The sequence below is a fragment of the Oncorhynchus tshawytscha genome, linkage group LG30, assembly GCF_018296145.1.
Source record: "Oncorhynchus tshawytscha isolate Ot180627B linkage group LG30, Otsh_v2.0, whole genome shotgun sequence".
Taxonomy (NCBI): domain Eukaryota; kingdom Metazoa; phylum Chordata; class Actinopteri; order Salmoniformes; family Salmonidae; genus Oncorhynchus; species Oncorhynchus tshawytscha.
This window is the reverse complement of record NC_056458.1, coordinates 41,308,702-41,326,790: the sequence shown is the minus strand read 5'-3', so window position 1 is coordinate 41,326,790 and position 18,089 is coordinate 41,308,702.

Sequence of the window (18,089 nt, the reverse complement as noted above, 5' to 3'; positions counted from 1 at the left end):
AATCCCCTTGAGATATTAATGATGTTGCACTGCCTAGGGGTTCCACTAGATGTCAACCATCTATAGAAATTTGAATGAGACTTCTCCTGTGTTGTGGGAGTGAATGAGAGCAGAATCTATCAGGTGTCTGGCAGTCAGCCATTTTCTGATCACGCTTATTCCTCATGGTATCCACTGCTCATGAAGACACATACTCCGGTTGGAACTTTATTGAAGCTTTATTGAAGCTATATATTTAAAAAACATCCTAATGATTGATTCTGTACTTAGTTTGAAATGTTTCTTTGACCTGTAATATAACCTTTTGAAGTTTTTGTCCGACGTAACGCTGACCAGGATGAGCATTTAGATATGTATACCAAACGCGCTAACAAAAGACGGTACATTTATTTTGGACCTGGGATTCCTGGAGTGCTTTCTGATGTAGATCAAAGGTAAGGGAATATTTATCATGTAATTTCTTGTTTATGTTGACGCCATCATTGCGGCTATTGTGACTTTTACTTCTGAGCCGTCTCAGATTACTGCATAGTTTTCTTTTTCCGTAAAGTTTTTTTGAAATCTGACACAGCGGTTGCATTAAGGAGAGGTATATCTATAATTCTATGTGTATAACTTGTATTATCATCTACATTTATGATGAGTATTTCTGTTGAATGATGTGGCTATGCAAAATCCCTGGATTCGTAAACACTGGAAAAATGGCTGTGTTTTTCTGTGGCTATGTGGTGACCTAACATAATCGTTTGTGGTGCTTTTGCTGTAAAGCATATTTGAAATCTGACACTGTGGTGGGATTAACAACAAGATTAGCTTTAAATTGGTATGAGATATATGTATGAAATTGAAATTGGCGCTCTGCACTTTCACTGGCTGTCGTCATATCGCTCCCGTTAACGGGATTGCAGCCATAAGAATTTTTTTAAGGGCCAGGCTTGCTGCTCTGTTCTGGGCCAACTTTAATTTACATATGTCCCTCTTTGTGGAACTAGTCCAAATGTGATACAACTAAGGCCTATAGGACTTGTTAAGTTGATTGTGATGTCAAGAAAGCAGAGCAGCGCTGTATCACAGACAGACCTCTCTGGCAGGTAGCCTGGCAGTTAAGAGCATTCGTCCAGTAATCTAAAGGTCGCTGGTTTAAATCCACACGCCAACAAGTTGAAATGTGCCCTTGAGAAAGGTAATTAACCCTTATTGCTCTTGGGTCGCCGTCAATAATGGCTGATCCCTGGCTCTGACCCCACTGTCAGGGGAAGTGGGATATGCAAATAAACTCATTTCCAATTCACACGTAAAATACGACACATATAAGCACCCCACCAATTGTGATTATTATCTTAGCTACCGTTGCATCTATATGTTTTGACCATGTCAGTTTGCAATCTAGGGTTACACCAAGCAGTTTAGTCTCCTCAACTTGTTCAATTGCCTCAATATTGTAAAGGATTTATTGTTATTTCCAATTCACCGGATTTATTGTTATTTCCAATTCACCAGATTCAATGCTAAACACATGCCACGTCTGATGGACCGAGTGCCACTGGGAGCGTTAACCCAATAGAGCAGCAATGAGCTGGACTGGAGTTAACTCTATTTGAGCACCAGAGGTCCAAGCACAGTAGCTTTTAATTACTCCGTAACAGAGCTCTTAAAAGGCACTGATACATGACTGGCTGATAACACCTGCCCGGCCAGGCCATATTGTATTTGCCATGCCTGGGAGTGATGGAAAGTGCAGTTAATCAAACTGCCACTGTGAAAAAAAATCTGCTCCCCCCTCCCCCCTCTCTGGCTAACAGGAATCAATGTCCTGGCTGGTTATTTGTGGAATCACATCCTGTGCTGCGATGTTTCCGTCCAAGGTCAGCTCACGCAGCACTTTGGGTTCCATTATTTACCCGTGTGATCTGTGATAACCATATTGGGTTGTCGTAGGCCTTGGGGTCTCTTGAGGCAGGGTTTCCCAAACTCGGTCGCGAGGTCCCGCCTGGATGCACGTTTTGCTTTTTGTCCTAGCACTACACCGCTGATTCAATTAATTAAAGATTGTTGATGAGTTAGGTGGGGGGGGGGACCCTGTTCTGAGGGACCTATTGCCAGGGTTACTCATTATTCTGCTAAAAAGACAGATTTACTGTGTTTAAACCAGAAGAGATTGACATGCATGTTATAGATTTTATCCCTCCATGTACATTTTACATGGAGGGATAGCCGTGCTGCTCTACTGTAATTCTCCATAGGAGTTATTCAAATCACTTCTATAGAGGCAGACAGCATGCACTATGGGGGTGCCAAGTGGATGAGTGTGGAGAACGGTACTGCTCGAGGATGCCTTTTAGAGGATTAATAATGCACTTTGGCTGAATTAAATCTCAGTATTATGGGAAGACTCAGGACATGCAGGAACTGAACTAATCGTATTCTACTTTTTGGTACAATACCTTTCTTTTCGGGGAATAGAAAAGCATTTTCAATTCAATGGTTCCAATTGATGTTGTTGCCACTGTTACACAGCCACATAACCTCTCATGTCACACTTGAATAGATCTGACTGTCATTGTGTCTTGTTGGTGCATGAAGCTTTGTCTTTCATGCAGAGAGAGGATTGTTCCCCACAAACAAAAAATACTATTCACAGGAAAGTCTGTTTGCTTGGAAAGTTTTTAGAAGGGTTGGAACCAAATGGAATGTGATTTTTACAGTTAATAATAATCTCATGCCCTTTGTGCCTATAGCTAACATGCAACAAAGGTTTATAGCTTATATGTTGAAGACTTGTTGTGTCAGGTTGATGACATGTTATTACAGTCCATTCCCCAAGCTGTTTGAGGGACTTGGTAAATAAACGCACCACCCTGTGTGTACTGAATCACCACATGCATCTATTTTACTCACAAACAAAACCACATTTATACAAGTCTTCTCTATAGTGACAAAAGTGATTTTCTCTAAACAAAGTATCTACACCCACGCCACTTTCTGTTGCATTAGCCTAACTCACTACGCACTACAGTATGTGTTTGTGTAATCGCTTTCACTCTCATCTTGTTGTTCAGATGTGTTAGGTTGTATGTTAGGTAAAGCCTACACTCTTAGAAGAAAAGCTGCTATCTAGAACCTAAAAGGGTTATTTGGCTGTCCCCATAGGAAAACCCTTTTGGTTTCAGGTAGAACCCGTTTCAGTTCCATGTAGAACCCTTTCTACAAAGGGTTTTACATGGAACCCAAAGGGGTTCTACCTAGAACCAAAAAGGGTCATCCAATGGGGACAGCCAAATAACAATTTTGGAAGCCTTTTTTTTTACTAAGAGTGCAGAGTTAAAATAAGATATTGGTGGTGCTATTTTGTGTAACTTTACTGTTCTTGTCACAGCTGCAGGGACAAAGGGAGCTAGAGCACATGTTTCTTTGCCACATATATTTATTGAAAAGATGAGAGGATGCTATATTTTCTCTATGAATCACCAGTTTGCCTCTCTGCCTCAATCTGCTGTGCAATAACTCTAACCCATGGGAAGACGTGGTTAAAATCCCCATCCAATGAGAGCTGTTTTGGAATGGGAAAGTATAACCTTATTTGCAAAGTGATTTTTAAACCCCCACCAGGGCCATTTAATAAACTATCATGAAAGCTTTATGAAAAATGATATGAATACTATAGATCCCGAGTCCCGACTCTGACCTCGTCTCATCTGCCTGGCAAAAAGTTGTGTCTGCCTCGATGTAATGAATTATTTTCAAACTTTCCACCCATAATTCTTCCCTGACTGTAAGGTATTTCTTTTGCCTTCTGCCATTGCTGGTGGTACAATATGGCCTCCCAAAAGAATACAGAGTATATTGTGTGCAGGAAGAATATAATAACAATGTTTTCCATCCAGAACAAACATGATTATTCTGAGGGGGCGGATAGGCAATTCAAAGTAGAGAATGTCCACGGCAGATTACAAATCTTCACATTTAGCACTTCTAAATTCAACATTTTGCACTAAAAATAGACATTATTACATGATTATTATGATCAACATAAATAGCTTAATGAAAGGGCAAAGGGCTGCAAAGGAGGACTATGAAAGAAAATAAACCAGTGAGCTCTGCTTCATCTCAAATCAGGATGTTCTCCTCTTGACTACCCGTATGTATCCATGCGAAACAAAGAAGATGTATATTAAATGGAACATTACGTTATAGAGAGCACCCACTGAGCTGTGCATTATGAATATTTGAGACGTAAAAGGAACCGACCTCAAGACCTCTGACTCCCTCCCTCCTTCCCCCATCGCCCTCCTATATCTGCGCCATCAGGGACGTGTCACGCGTCACGCGCCAGGCTGTTCACTACAGCCCAGCTATCCTGCTGATAGGAAGGGGAATGTCTGGAGGCCAGGAAAGGGTCACGTGTTCTGGGGGAAGATGGAGGAGAGGTCTCCGGACCAGCGAGAGGTCAGACGAGCGGCACGGCCTTGGGCCTGGCAGTGCTCACATTGCGCAGCATCACAGATAGCTATATTTAGGCAGGGGAAATGCCCTCACAGGTCACAGCACTTTAATGTCACTTGTTTGGTTTCAGACTGCACAGGAGCAACATCATCTCTCTCTTTCTCTAATCCTCTCTCTCCCATCCTCTCTCTCTTTCTCTCACTACAGGTCTATCTGTCCATCTGTTTTTCACGCTTCCCTCTCGTCTCTCTCATCCAAATAAAACATTTATTATGTTTTGACAACTTTCATTGCTTACACGTTTGCACTACCTTGCACTAATACAAGCATTATCTTGCTAGTAATATGTTGCACACAAATAGCCCACAACTAGATTTTTTTGCAAAACAGAAATAACAAAACATGTTGAAAATCTGCTGTGTTGTTTAATGTACACGTAACCAGATCAAAAATAACGATATACGGTTCACAATTCTCCCACATAGGGAAATAGAGCCTGCAAGAAGAGCCCTGTGTCTTCAGGCTATTCGGTGTGGGAGAATGGGAAATGTGGGTACCCAGTGTCCAAGTAGGTTACACGTAACTGTGTGTGTGGAAAACATTTCATCACAGGTAAGACATGTAACTGGTTTAGTATAGTCCATTTGTAACTCCACTCACTACTTGTAGCTTTATAGTCCGTTTTTTGTTGTTGTTGGTCTTGGCTAGCTTAATGTTCCGGTCGGTAGCTAGCTAGGACTCACTCACAAGTGGCTGCTAGCATCTTCATGAAAAGGGGTGAAGGAAGCCCTACAATATGATGTTTTTCTAAGTAGTAGGAACAGTAGGGAGCAGGCAATGTTGAAGAGTCATCTTTACACATGTTGTACTTTTCTTAAGTGTAGTTTTGTAATTGACTAAAACAAGCAGACAACCAGAAGATTGTGTTTGAAAAAGGAGATGTTTTTTCTGTGAGCCAATGGGGTAACCTAGGTTACCACAGGTTGTTTTCCTTACAGATGGGCATGGTTGCGATGGTCTATCTAATACCGACTGGGTCTATGTGCTTCCTTAATTAACGAATGCCAAAAACAATTAAAAACAGTTTGTGACAGCCTGGAAGCATTCTACCCGGTACCACTGGCCTGCTGTGTAACACTCATTACCTGTGGTACATGTTGTCACAACCAATCACAACAGACTGCTACAGTATGCATATATTATATTGTATACTTAATGTGTCTACTAGGTGGTCTATTCCCAAGGTTTAATGGAGGGCAGGAATGAACAAGGGAAATGCCATATGTTCCTCTGTACTCTTACTGTTAGTAGAATATAGAAGAACACAGCTTTCTGCTAAAATGATACATTTTTGTTTTCATGAAAAATCAACAGCCCTCTCCAGCATTCGGATTACATTTTTTACTTGAGCCACCCAACAAAAATGCTCAACAATCAATTCCCCAGACTTTTATACTACCTTGTCCAGTATGCGGTCCACTGGCAAGTTTACTAGCATCCAGGTGTGATCACAGGACACCAAAAAATGTTTTTCCTGAAATGTTGCGACTGTTTTGTATCAAGTCTCCACAGTATCTCTAACAATGCTACTGTTTTCAACCTAACATATCTATCTAGACAAACATCTCATGGATAAATCATGCAATTAACACTTCTTAAAAAACACAGTGAACACGGTTATTCCTCTGCCCGGAAGATGTTGTCTGCGGGTGTGACAACTGCATCTCTGTATAAAGTATGCTTTAGCTAGTATAGTATGTTGTGTAACATTGACATTGTGGAGGCCTCTTAAAAACTGGGGGAGGACACCATCCATGCCAATGTAAAAAGTGAGGCATTTAAAGCATGGCTGGCTCCAGAGTATCCTCTGTGCTTATGTAACGGAGGCCTGTCACTGTGACTCAGCATCAGCGTTGAAGTGCAGAGCACAGCAACATGGGCCTTGTTAATGTTGACCCAATTTAACAGGCGTGCAGCCAGGCAGGAAGGCACCGCATGTCACTCCACAACATCAATTCAGCAGCTGATGATTTACTACTGAACCCACCTGATAATTATAGAGAGACGTTTTTAAAACAGGTGACATTGCTGCCTGTCTCGGCAGGTAGGGAGGGACACCTCAGACTATACACTGGCTGAGAGTCTCATGAGGAGGTTTAGTGACGGTAGAGCCTCTACCATAGAGAGGGTTTGGCTTGGGAAATGTACAGACTAGGTGCCGCTGTACTGGTTTTAGTCCAAGAGTGCATAGTGCTCCTTTTCAGTCTACAGATTTGATAATATCTTATTGAGGGAACAGATCCGGGCCATAGTCTCCATAGAGAGAGTGTTACTATCGTCGACCCCACTGGGTTCCATCCCAGACACTGTTGCATGCTGCCATCTGCACTAATATCCTCTAACTGAATGATTCATGTGTGTCTGAAGGGGTTGGGTGCTGTTTGAAACTTCAAGGCCCAGTGCAGTCAAAAGCATCATTTCCTGTATTTTATATTTCCACACTATGAAGTTGGAATAATACTGAGAAATTGTGGAAATTGATCATGATAATGCTCTTTTAGTGTAAGTGATGTTTGACAAGATGGGATGGCGTTTTGACCTGCCTGGTCACATTAACTATCAAATGAGTTAATAGACCAATAAGACAGAGTTCCAAACCTCTCTGCCAATAGCAGCTAGTTTTCAGTTTCCCCCTCCCCACTCAGACCACTCCCAGACAGTCCTAGCAAAATTCTTGCTTGAGAAATTGCGATTTGCTAAGGAGCTAATTTTGTTCCTTGTTTCCAATAGAAATGGTCAAAAGGTACCTAATTGTTACCCAGAAATGATTTGATACGGAGATAAAAAATTTAAAAAAGCAGAAGCTGCATTGGACCTTTAAACAATCAGAACCAGATTAGACACGGGTCAAAAATAAGTAAATGAAATGTCATTTATTAGCTTGCAGCAAAACCATACAGGGCCTACTGTACATCCAAATACATTCACAGTGTGAAAAGGAAACACACACATCAATGCTCTGAGGCAGATGATTCTGCACAGCTCTGCCACCCCCACGGAAATATCTGGCTTAGTTTAGATTGGCGCCGTCGCTATATATAGGCCTCCCTAAAAGCTAAAAAAAAAATAAATGATTGATTATCTGTCATCACATGTTACTCATCACACATCACCCAGCGACGCTGCGGTCGTGGTGTGCATGCAGAGATGGAGGTGGCACTGGTGTCGCCGTGTTTCCAATGAGCATTTTGGGAGTGTGCACATTATGGTACAGTGCTGTAGCTGCTCTCAGTGTGCTCCGACACAGACAGGTGATCAAACCACAGGGCTGTTAGGAGGAGGAGAGGAAGCTGGAGACGAGGGGTAGGAAGGATGATGCTTATAGAGAGGTCAACGATACAGTAAAGAGTGTCTGTTAGGAGGAGGGGAAGAAGCTGGAGGGGGGGTGCTTATAGAGGGGTCAATGATACAGTAAAGAGTGTCTGTTAGGAGGAGGAGGAGAAGATTATTGAGGGGTCAATGAGACATTAAGATTCCTCTGAGGACAGCTAATTACATCTCCACAGCTGTCTGATCAAAGTTTTCACAACTGAACCGGCTGCATATTTACCTGGTAAGCATAAACAGAATGCTTCACAACCATGGTTCACTTCCCACCATCTGTATAATGTCAAAGTCCAACTTAAAGGAATACTTTTGGCAATGAGGCCAGTTATCTACTTTCCCAGAATCAGGTGAACTCATGGATACCATTGTTATGTCTCTGTGTCCAGTATGAAGGTAGTTACCTATACTATAGGTAGTTTCATTAGGCTTTCATTAGACTATGATGGGTATCTGCTAGCATGCTAGTCAATTCCCTGAAACTACAAGAGGTTGCTGGCACCTTAATTGGGGAGAACGGGCTTGTGGTAATGGCTGGAGCGGAATTGCTGGAATGGTATCAAACACATCAAACACATGGTTTCCATGTGGCTGCTGCCAACATACTCAGATCTCAAATCTCTAGCCACTTTAATAATTAAAAATTGGATGTAATAAATGTATCACTAGTCACTTTAATATAATGACACTTTATATAATGTTTACATACCCTACATTACTCATCTCATATGTATATACTGTGCTCCAAACCATCTACTGCATCTTGCCTATGCCGTTCGGCCATCGCTCATTCACATATTTATATGTACATATTCTTATTAATTCCTTTACACTTGTGTGTATAAGGTAGTTGTTGTGAAATGTTTTGATTACTTGTTAGATATTACTGCATGGTCGGAACTAGAAGCACAATCATTTCACTACACTCACATTAACATCTGCTAACCATGTGTATGTGACCAATACAATTGGATTTGATTTGATATTATGAGCCGTCCTCCCCTCAGCAACCTCCCGTGCCTGGAACTACCTCAAATTGGTACACAAGGACAAATACTGTACACAAGGACATACAAATGGTATCTACTAGTTTGTCTGACACGGAGGAAGTAGATAATGGGCCTCATTGCCAAAATCTTGAAGTATCCCTTGAACATAATGATATGGTTTTTACAATGACACTTCACACCGATGACAGTAATAACTCTCGCCGGTAAGCAGGCAGATGAACTGAAACTCCCATCAGCACAGATGTGCTGGTGCATTCTCCTAATGTTCACACATTCTTTCTCTCTCTTCCTCTGTATCTCCTTTGTCATCAATTGATGATGCCTGTTTAATGAGTGTGTTTGTGTTGTAGAGTGTTGTACTCTTTGGCTCGAGATAGGACTGTAGGCTCAGGTGACTGTCAATGCATCGGATTAAACCCACAACCATGGTTCACTTCCCACCATCTGTAATACCTGAGGTCTTTCAGTTCCTAGGCTTTCTCTCCTTGCGATGGGGGGAAAATAGATCATTTGATGCGTGTCACGAATCGGTCGACTGTGTGTGTGTTTGTTTGACTTTCAACTCTGGTTGTGCCGCTTCCTGTGCACGCCGACAGTGATGACTCTATTTTCCTCAATGAATAGAGATTTAAATTGAGATAAATGCAGTCAGGCGTCCAAACAACTCCCAGGCATTCTCTGATGATAATATTAGCATTACATAGAAACGCATTGGACTTGGTTAGACTTCACTAGTAGCATGATTCATCTGGCATTAATTAATCATGAACTCAGAGTACAGAGGCAAATATTAATCAGAGGATGGGATTGAAAATGTGTGTATGAGTAATTAAATTGAGACCTCCCTTTAATCACCTTTAGTGTGGAGTACCCTATAGAAATTAGGAGGGAATCTTCATGTTAAAAAGAGATCAACTGAACTACAAGAATTCAACACACATAGAGAGAGACCAAATTGAATTATCTTAAAGCTACTTGAACACAGAGACAATGTCATGGGGCTAATAAGGTACAGGCTCTACAGGCATAATAAAGACTTTAATTATGTCCTAAATGAACTAGCCAAAAGAGACAAATAAACACAGCTATGTTCCATTACGATTAAATCAACCAAACCAGAGGTCATTACAATACTACTAGTTGAGCAGCATGCAGAGAAGAAGCAAACTGGAATGGTTTTAATGAGGCCCTGTATACAGACCGGCTCATTGTCCCAAAGTGATGTCATCACTGTGCTGCCATTCCAATGCATAATGAAGAGGAAATGACATCACCAAGACCCCAGGATGACCAAGCAAAATCTGCCTTGAAGGCGAATGCTTCAGACCAGACTAGAGTTAAGGAGTAGTGCTAGGCACAGCGAAGGGAATCAGTCAGGCATCTAGACATCCACCACCGTCTTTAAATATGAATTGGTCAGCCAGCCTCCTACTCAATCTCTCATAGCCCAAGAGGAATTTACACATAGAGTGAAACCACATGACAGCTGAGATCTCAATTAACTGAAAGTCATTTCATCTGACTGTGGCAAAATTTGTTTAGCCCCAAGCTGTCATTAAAAAAAATAACATATTTGCTGACTTGTCAATCTGGAAGCCAATATAACTCCTGTCAGAAAATACGATTTGAAACCGGATCAACAGTAATGAGCTTTCAAAGGCTCACTGGTCCTCTAATGTGCTTTAATATGATGTTCTGTTTTATCCATTAAAAAATTCTGGTATATCCAGTTATCTGTTCACACTAGATAACAAAGAGATTTAGTTATAGTGAGTTGTAGTGCTATTCTGCTTCTGCTGTCTTGAGGGTTTACATTTCAATATGATTCCCATAAGATTCCCTGCTTCACTGGCTGCAATCTCTGTGCTATGTATAATACTAATAAAAATAACTTTATTTTTATAGTGCTTCACCTCATAAAATAATACAAATTAAAAACACTAACAAACATAGACCGAAGGAAGGAGAAAGAAACAGGATAGAATTAAAATCATACTGAAATAATACATTAAAAAGCATTTTTATAAAAGTGTGTCTTCAGCAGGGATTTAAAAAGAGGCACTGAATCTGCAAGCCTGATCACCTCTGGCAGACCATTCCAAAGTCAATGCATATCCTGGCAATGCATATTTCAACCACATGCTCCCTGTTTGTATTCCTGGCTTCCCTCCACCTCTACGTTTCTGTTGTCCCTGTCAGGAAGACTACACTGGAAGTGACAGAGACTGATATTAGATAGGAAATCCAGCCTTAGTATTCACCAACATCTGTGTGTTAACCTACAGTGATCATGGTCCTTGCATTGTAATAAATCCACTCATTGGAGTTCATTGGTCTGTTCTGTTCAGAAACATCTGATGTACACAACTGAAGATCACATGGAGGAATATTAACTCATGACTGTAGACAGATGGGGAGACAAATGGACCATCATTTGTATTCCATCATTATCTGACACATGCAAACCCAGCCAGGCAGTACAATGCAGATGCTGACATCTTGCCACAGAACAAGTCATGTGCATGATGTGTAGGCTATATAGACAGATTGTCCAGTGTCAGAGAAAACAACCTGCCGTACCATCCTGGGGATGTATCTCTATTTAAACCTTTAAACGGTGCCAAAGATGGCTGCCATAGTACTTCTATAAATAGACAGGAGCAATACATCGAGCCATTCTCATCATCTTTCAGTTAAAGCTAATACATTATTATGATTGTGAAGATTGGGCTGCAGTGGATAGCTGCCTTCCTACGGGCTCCTGACCAATTCTGATATTGTTTCTTTACCCTGATCGTACATAATATTTCCACTATCTCCTATGACCTAATGTAGCTTCTGGACATCACTAACCTCGATTTGGATGAAGATTTCTATATTGGTTGAAAAGACAAAAGGCAACATATAAGGTCCCATGCTACATGAGCTGAAATAAAATAACTTTTCCATACTCACAAAAAGCTTATTTTTCTCAAATGTTGTGTACAAATTTGTTTACATCCCTGTTAGTGAATGTTTTATCCTTGGCCAGGATAATCCTTCCACCTGACAGGTGTGGCATATCAAGAAGCTGATTAAACAGCATGATCATTTCACAAATTAACACAATAAATCGGCACTCTAAAATGTGCAGTTTTGTCACACAAAACAATGCCACAGAAGTCTCAAGTTTTGAGGGAGCGTGCAATTGGCATGCTGCCTACAGGAATGTCCACCAGAGCTGTTGCCAGATAATTTAATCTTTATGTCTCTAACATAAGCCTCCTCCAACGTCGTTTTAGATTTAGAGAATTTGGCAGTATGTCCAACCGGTCTCACAACCGCAGACCAAGTGTAACCATGGCAGCCCAGGACCTCCACATCTAGCTTCTTCACCTGTGGGATAGTCAGCCCAGTCATGTGAAATCCATGGATTAGGGCCTAATGAATTTATTTAAATTGACAGATTTACTTATATGAACTGTAACTCAGCAAAATATTGCATTTCAAATGTTGTTCAGTAATACTTCAACGAGTCGGCAGCTGTGGATGTACTGCTCCTTACGGACCAGGTCCTAATCCCCGGGACTCAAGAGAGAAAGCAACGGTGCAAGAGAGGCAAACAAGTGGCCTCCCTGATGAGACTACGACAGTGTCTAAATTAACTGTCTCTACCCTCCTAACAAACTGGACCAACTCCATTTGAGACTCACCTCTCACCTGAAGAACTGTAATATCCTTTGTTTCGCTGAGACCTGGCTGAACAAGGACATGGATAATATACAGTACAGGTAGCTGGTTTTTCTATGCGTCGTCAAGACTGAACAGCAGCTTCGAGTAAGATATTAAGGGGATGTGTGTGTCTCTTTGTTAACAACAGCTGATGTGTGATTTCTAATGTTAAGGAATTTTCTAAGTTTTCCTTGCCTGAGTTAGAATACCTTATGATATGCCGCAGACCATATTATTTACCAAGAGAGTTTTCATCTATATTTTTCATGGTTGTATGTTTACCACCACAAACCGATGCTGGCACCTAGACCGCAATCTATGAGCTTTATAGGGCCATAACCAAACAAGAAAGTGTTTAGCCGGTATTTTTAATGCAGGGAAAGTGAAATCTGTTTTACCTAATTTTTACCAGCAAATCACCAGTGTAATTAGAGGGGATTTTGTTTTTAGATCACCTTCACTCCACACACAGAAACGCAATTACAAATCTCTCCCTCGTCCCCCATTTGGCAAATCTGACCATAACACTATCCCCCTGATTCCTGCTTACAAGCAAAAACCCAAACAGGAATGACCTGTTTCACTGGCACAGAATGGAATATATCCTGGGTTTCATCCAATAACATTGAGGAGTTTACCACAGTCACCAGCAGTCACCAGTGAGCTGCCGCTTTCAAGGAGCGGGACACTAATCCAGACGTTTATAAGAAATCCTGCTATGACCTCTGACAGGCCTTCAAATAGTCAAAACGTCAATACGGGGCTAAGATTGAATCCTACCACGCAGACTCTGACACTCATTGGATGTGGCAGGGCTTGCAAACTATAACGGATTACAAAAATAAACCCTGCTGTGAGCTGCCCAGTGACTTGAGCCTATCAGAGGAGCTAAATTCATTCTATGCTCGCTTCGATGCAAACAACACTGAACCATGCATGAGAGCACCAGCTGTTCCGGGGCGAAAGTGTGATCTCGCACTCTGTCGCCGATGTGAGTAAGACCTTTTAAACATGTTAACATTCACAAGGGATTACCATGACACGTACTCAGAGCTTGAACTTGCAAGTGTCTTCACTAACATATTCAACCTCTCCCTGTCCCAGTCTGTATTTCCAATATGATTCAAGCAGACCACCATAGCCCCTTTGCCCAGGAACGCCAAGTCAACCTGTCTAAATGACTATTGCCCCATAGGACTCACATCTGTATCCATGAAATGATTTGAAAGGCTGGTCATGGCTCACATCAACCGCATCATCCCGGACACCCTGGACCCACTCCAATTTGCATACCGCCCCAACAGACCCACAGACAATGCAATCTCTATTGCACTCCACACTGTCCTTTCCCACCTGGACAAGAGGAACACCTACGTGAGAATGCTGTTCATTGACCAAAGCTCAGCGTTCAACACCATAGTGTCCCGCAGTCACTCGGCCCTCTGTGGAATTAATTTGACATGTGCTCAATGCAATGGTGCCTCAGGGGTGCATGCTTAGACCCCTCATATACTCCCTGTTCACCCACTACTGCATGGCCACACACGACACCAACGCCATCAATATAGGGGGAGCTCTTTTAATTTATGGATAAAAAAACGTGCCCGTTTTAAGCGCAATATTTTGTCACGAAAAGATGCTCGACTATGCATATAATTGGCAGCTTTGGAAAGAAAACACTCTAACGTTTCCAAAACTGCAAAGATATTATCTGTGAGTGCCACAGAACTCATGCTACAGGCGAAACCAAGATGAAACTTCTACCAGGAAATGGGTAGAATTTTTGAAGCTCTGTTTTCCAATGTCTCCTTATATGGCTGTGAATGCACCAGGAAGGAGCCTGCGCTTTCTGTCGTTTCTTCAAGATGTCTGCAGCATTGTGACGTATTTGTAGGCATATCATTGGAAGATTGGCCATAAGAGACTACATTTTCCAGGGGTCCGCCCGGTGCCCTTTGTCTAAATTGGTGCGTAATCTTCAGTTGCGGGCATTTTCTCCTGGGATTCAGGACAGAAAGCACACTTCCATGAACGATGTATCATCGAAGAGATATGTGAAAAACACCTTGAGGATTGGTTCTAAACAACGTTTGCCATGTTACAGTCGATATTATGGAGTTCATTTGGATAAAAGTTAGGCGTTTTTATGACTGGATTTTCGTTTTTTTTTGGTAGCCAAACGTGACGCACCAAACGGAGCGATTTCTCCTAAACAAATAACCTTTCAGGAAAAACTGAACATTTGCTATCTAACAGAGTCTCCTCATTGAAAACATCTGAAGTTCTTCAAAGGTAAATGATTTTATTTGAATGATTTTCTGGTTTTTGTGAAACTGTTGTTTGCTGAATGCTAACGCTAATGCTAACGCTAAATGCTACGCTAGCTAGGTACTGTTACACAAATGATTGTTTTCCTGTGGTTGAGAAGCATATTTTGAAAATCTGAGATGACAGTGTTGTTAACAAAAGGCTAAGCTTGAGAGCTAGCATATTAATTTCATTTCATTTGCGATTTTCATGAATAGTTAACGTTGCGTTATGGTAATGAGCTTGAGGCTGTATTCACGATCCCGGATCCGGGATGGCTCGACGCAACAGGTTAAGTTTGCTGACGACACAACGGTGGTTGGTCTGACAAGTGTGGTGCCAGGATTACAACCTTTCCCTCAATGTCAGCAAGACAAAGTAGCTGATCGTGGACTACAGGATACGGAGGACAGAGCATGCTCCCATCCACATCGATGGGGCTGTAGTGGAGCGAGTCGAGAACTTCAAGGTCCTCGGTGTCCACATTACTAAGGAATTATCATGGACCACACACACCAACACAGTTATGAAGAGGGTACGAAAACACATCTTCTCCCTTAAGCTGAAAATATTTGTCATGGGCCCTCAGATCCTCAAAAAGTTCTAAAGCTGCATTATTGAGAGGCTCTTGACTGGGTGCATCACCATTTGGTATGACAACTGCTTGGCATCTGACCGAAAGGCGGCTACAGAGGGTCGTGCATACGGCCCAGTACATCACTGGGGCCAAGTACATCATGACCTCTATACCAGGTGGTGTCAGAGGAAGGCCCTAAAAATTGTTAGACTCCAGCCACCCAAGTCATAGACTGTTCTCTCTGCCCCTGCATGGCAAGTGGTACCGATGTTCCAGGTTTAGAACCAACAGGACCCTGAAGAACTTCTACTCCCAAGCCATAAGACTGCTAAATAGATAGTCCGGGTAACTATTGGCTAACTATTTAACTATCTGCACTGACCCTTTTTGCACTAACTCTCATCAAATACGCTGCTGCTACTGTTTAATATTTATCCTGTTGCCTAGTAACTTTATCCCTACCTATACAGTTGAAGTCGGAAGTTTATATACACTTAGGTTGGAGCCATTAAAACAAGTTTTTCAACCACTCCACACATTTCTTGTTAAGAAACTATAGTTTTAGCAAGTCGGTTAGGACATCTACTTTGTGCATAACACAAGTCATTTTTCCAACAACTGTTTACAGACAGATTATTTCACTTGTAATTGACTGTATCATAATTCCAGTGGGTCAGAAGTTTACATACACTAAGTTGACTGTGCCTTTAAACAGCTTGGAAAATTTCAGAAAATGATGTCATGGCTTTAGAAGCTTCTGATAGGCTAATTGACATCATTTGAGTCAATTGGAGGTGTACCTGTGGATGTATTTCAAGGCCGACCTTCAAACTCAGTGCCTCTTTACTTGACATCATGGGAAAATCAAAAGAAATCAGCCAAGACCTCAGAAAAAGAATTGTAGACATCCACAAGTCTGGTGCATCCTTGGGAGCAATTTCCAAATGCCTGAAGGTACCATGTTCATCTGTACAAGCAATAGTACGCAAGCATAAACACCATTGGACCACGCAGCCATCATACTGCTCAGAAAGGAGATGCGTTCTGTCTCCTAGAGATGAACGTACTTTGGTGCAAAAAGTGCAAATCAATCCCAGAACAACAGCAAAGGACCTTGTGAAGATGCTGGAGGAAACAGGTACAAAAGTATCTATTTCCAGAGTAAAACTAATCTTATGTCGATATAACCTGAAAGGCCGCTCAGCAAGGAAGAAGCCACTTCTCCAACTGCCATAAAAAAGCCAGACTAGAGTTTGCAACTGCACATTAGAACAAAGATCGCACTTTTTGGAGAACTGTTCTCTGGTCTGATGAAACAAAAATAGAACTGTTTGGCCATAACGAATATCATTATGTTTGGAGGGAAAAGGGGAGGCTTGCAAGCCGAAGAACACCATCCCAACCGTGAAGCACGGGGGTGGCAGCATCATGCTGTGGGCGTGCTTTGCTGCAGGAGGGACTGGTGCACTTCACAAAATAGATGGCGTCATGAGGGAGGAAAATTATGTGGATATGTTGAAGCAACATCTCAAGACATCAGCCAGGAAGTTAAAGCTTGGTCACAAATGGGTCTTCCAAATGGACAATGACCCCAAGCATACTTCCAAAGTTGCAGGACAACAAGGTCAAGGTATTGGAGTGGCCATCACAAAGTCCTGACCTCAATCCTATAGAAAATTTGTGGGCAGAACAGAAAAAGCGTGTGCGAGCAAAGAGGCCTACAAACCTGACTCAGTTACCCCAGCTCTGTCTGGAGGAGTGGGTCAAAATTCACCCAACTTATTGTGGAAAGCTTGTGAAAGGCTATCTGAAACTTTTGACCCAAGTGAAACAATTTAAAGGCAATGCTACCAAATACTGATTGGGTGTATGTAAACTTCTGACCCACTGGGATGTAATGAAAGAAATAAAAGCTGAAATAAATCATTTTCTCTACTATTATTCTGACATTTCACATTCTTAAAATAAAGTGGTGATCCTAACTGACCTAAAACAGGGCATTTTTACTTGGATTAAATGTCAGGAATTGTGAAAAACTGAGTTTAAATGTATTTGGCTAAGGTGTAACTTCTGACTTAAATTTTATGTACATATCTACCTCAGTGACCTTGTAACATTGCACATGGACTCGGTAGTGGTACCCTGAGTATATAGCCAATTAATGGGTACTAATTGTGTATTTGTTCCATGTGTTATTATTTTTCCATTATTTCTCATTTTTTGTCTCCTCATTATTGGGAAGGGCCCGTAAATAAGCATTTCACTGTTAGTCTACACCTGTTGTTTACAAAGCATGTAGCAAATAACATTTGGTTTTATTTGACCACCAAATAGTCCTACAGTGCTTTAGGCTATATACCCCATACCCTATCCCCCTGGGTCTAGCACATGGGCAGTTTCCATCACCTCTCCAATTGAGGATACGTAACAACATGAAGTCAGTGTTATTCTATGGTCAATGGCTGTCTCTCATTTGCCATTGTGCCAGATATCATATTGACATTTCACAAATGAGATTCCGTGCCATTTGATTAGATTATGAAGTTAACGTTTCACGCCTTTGGCTGCCTGGATACAGTTGCCATTGACTGGAGGGCCAAAGTAAACCAGAATATAAACATTTTTCACTGTGCTCAAGAAAGGGAGTGTGTGTCACG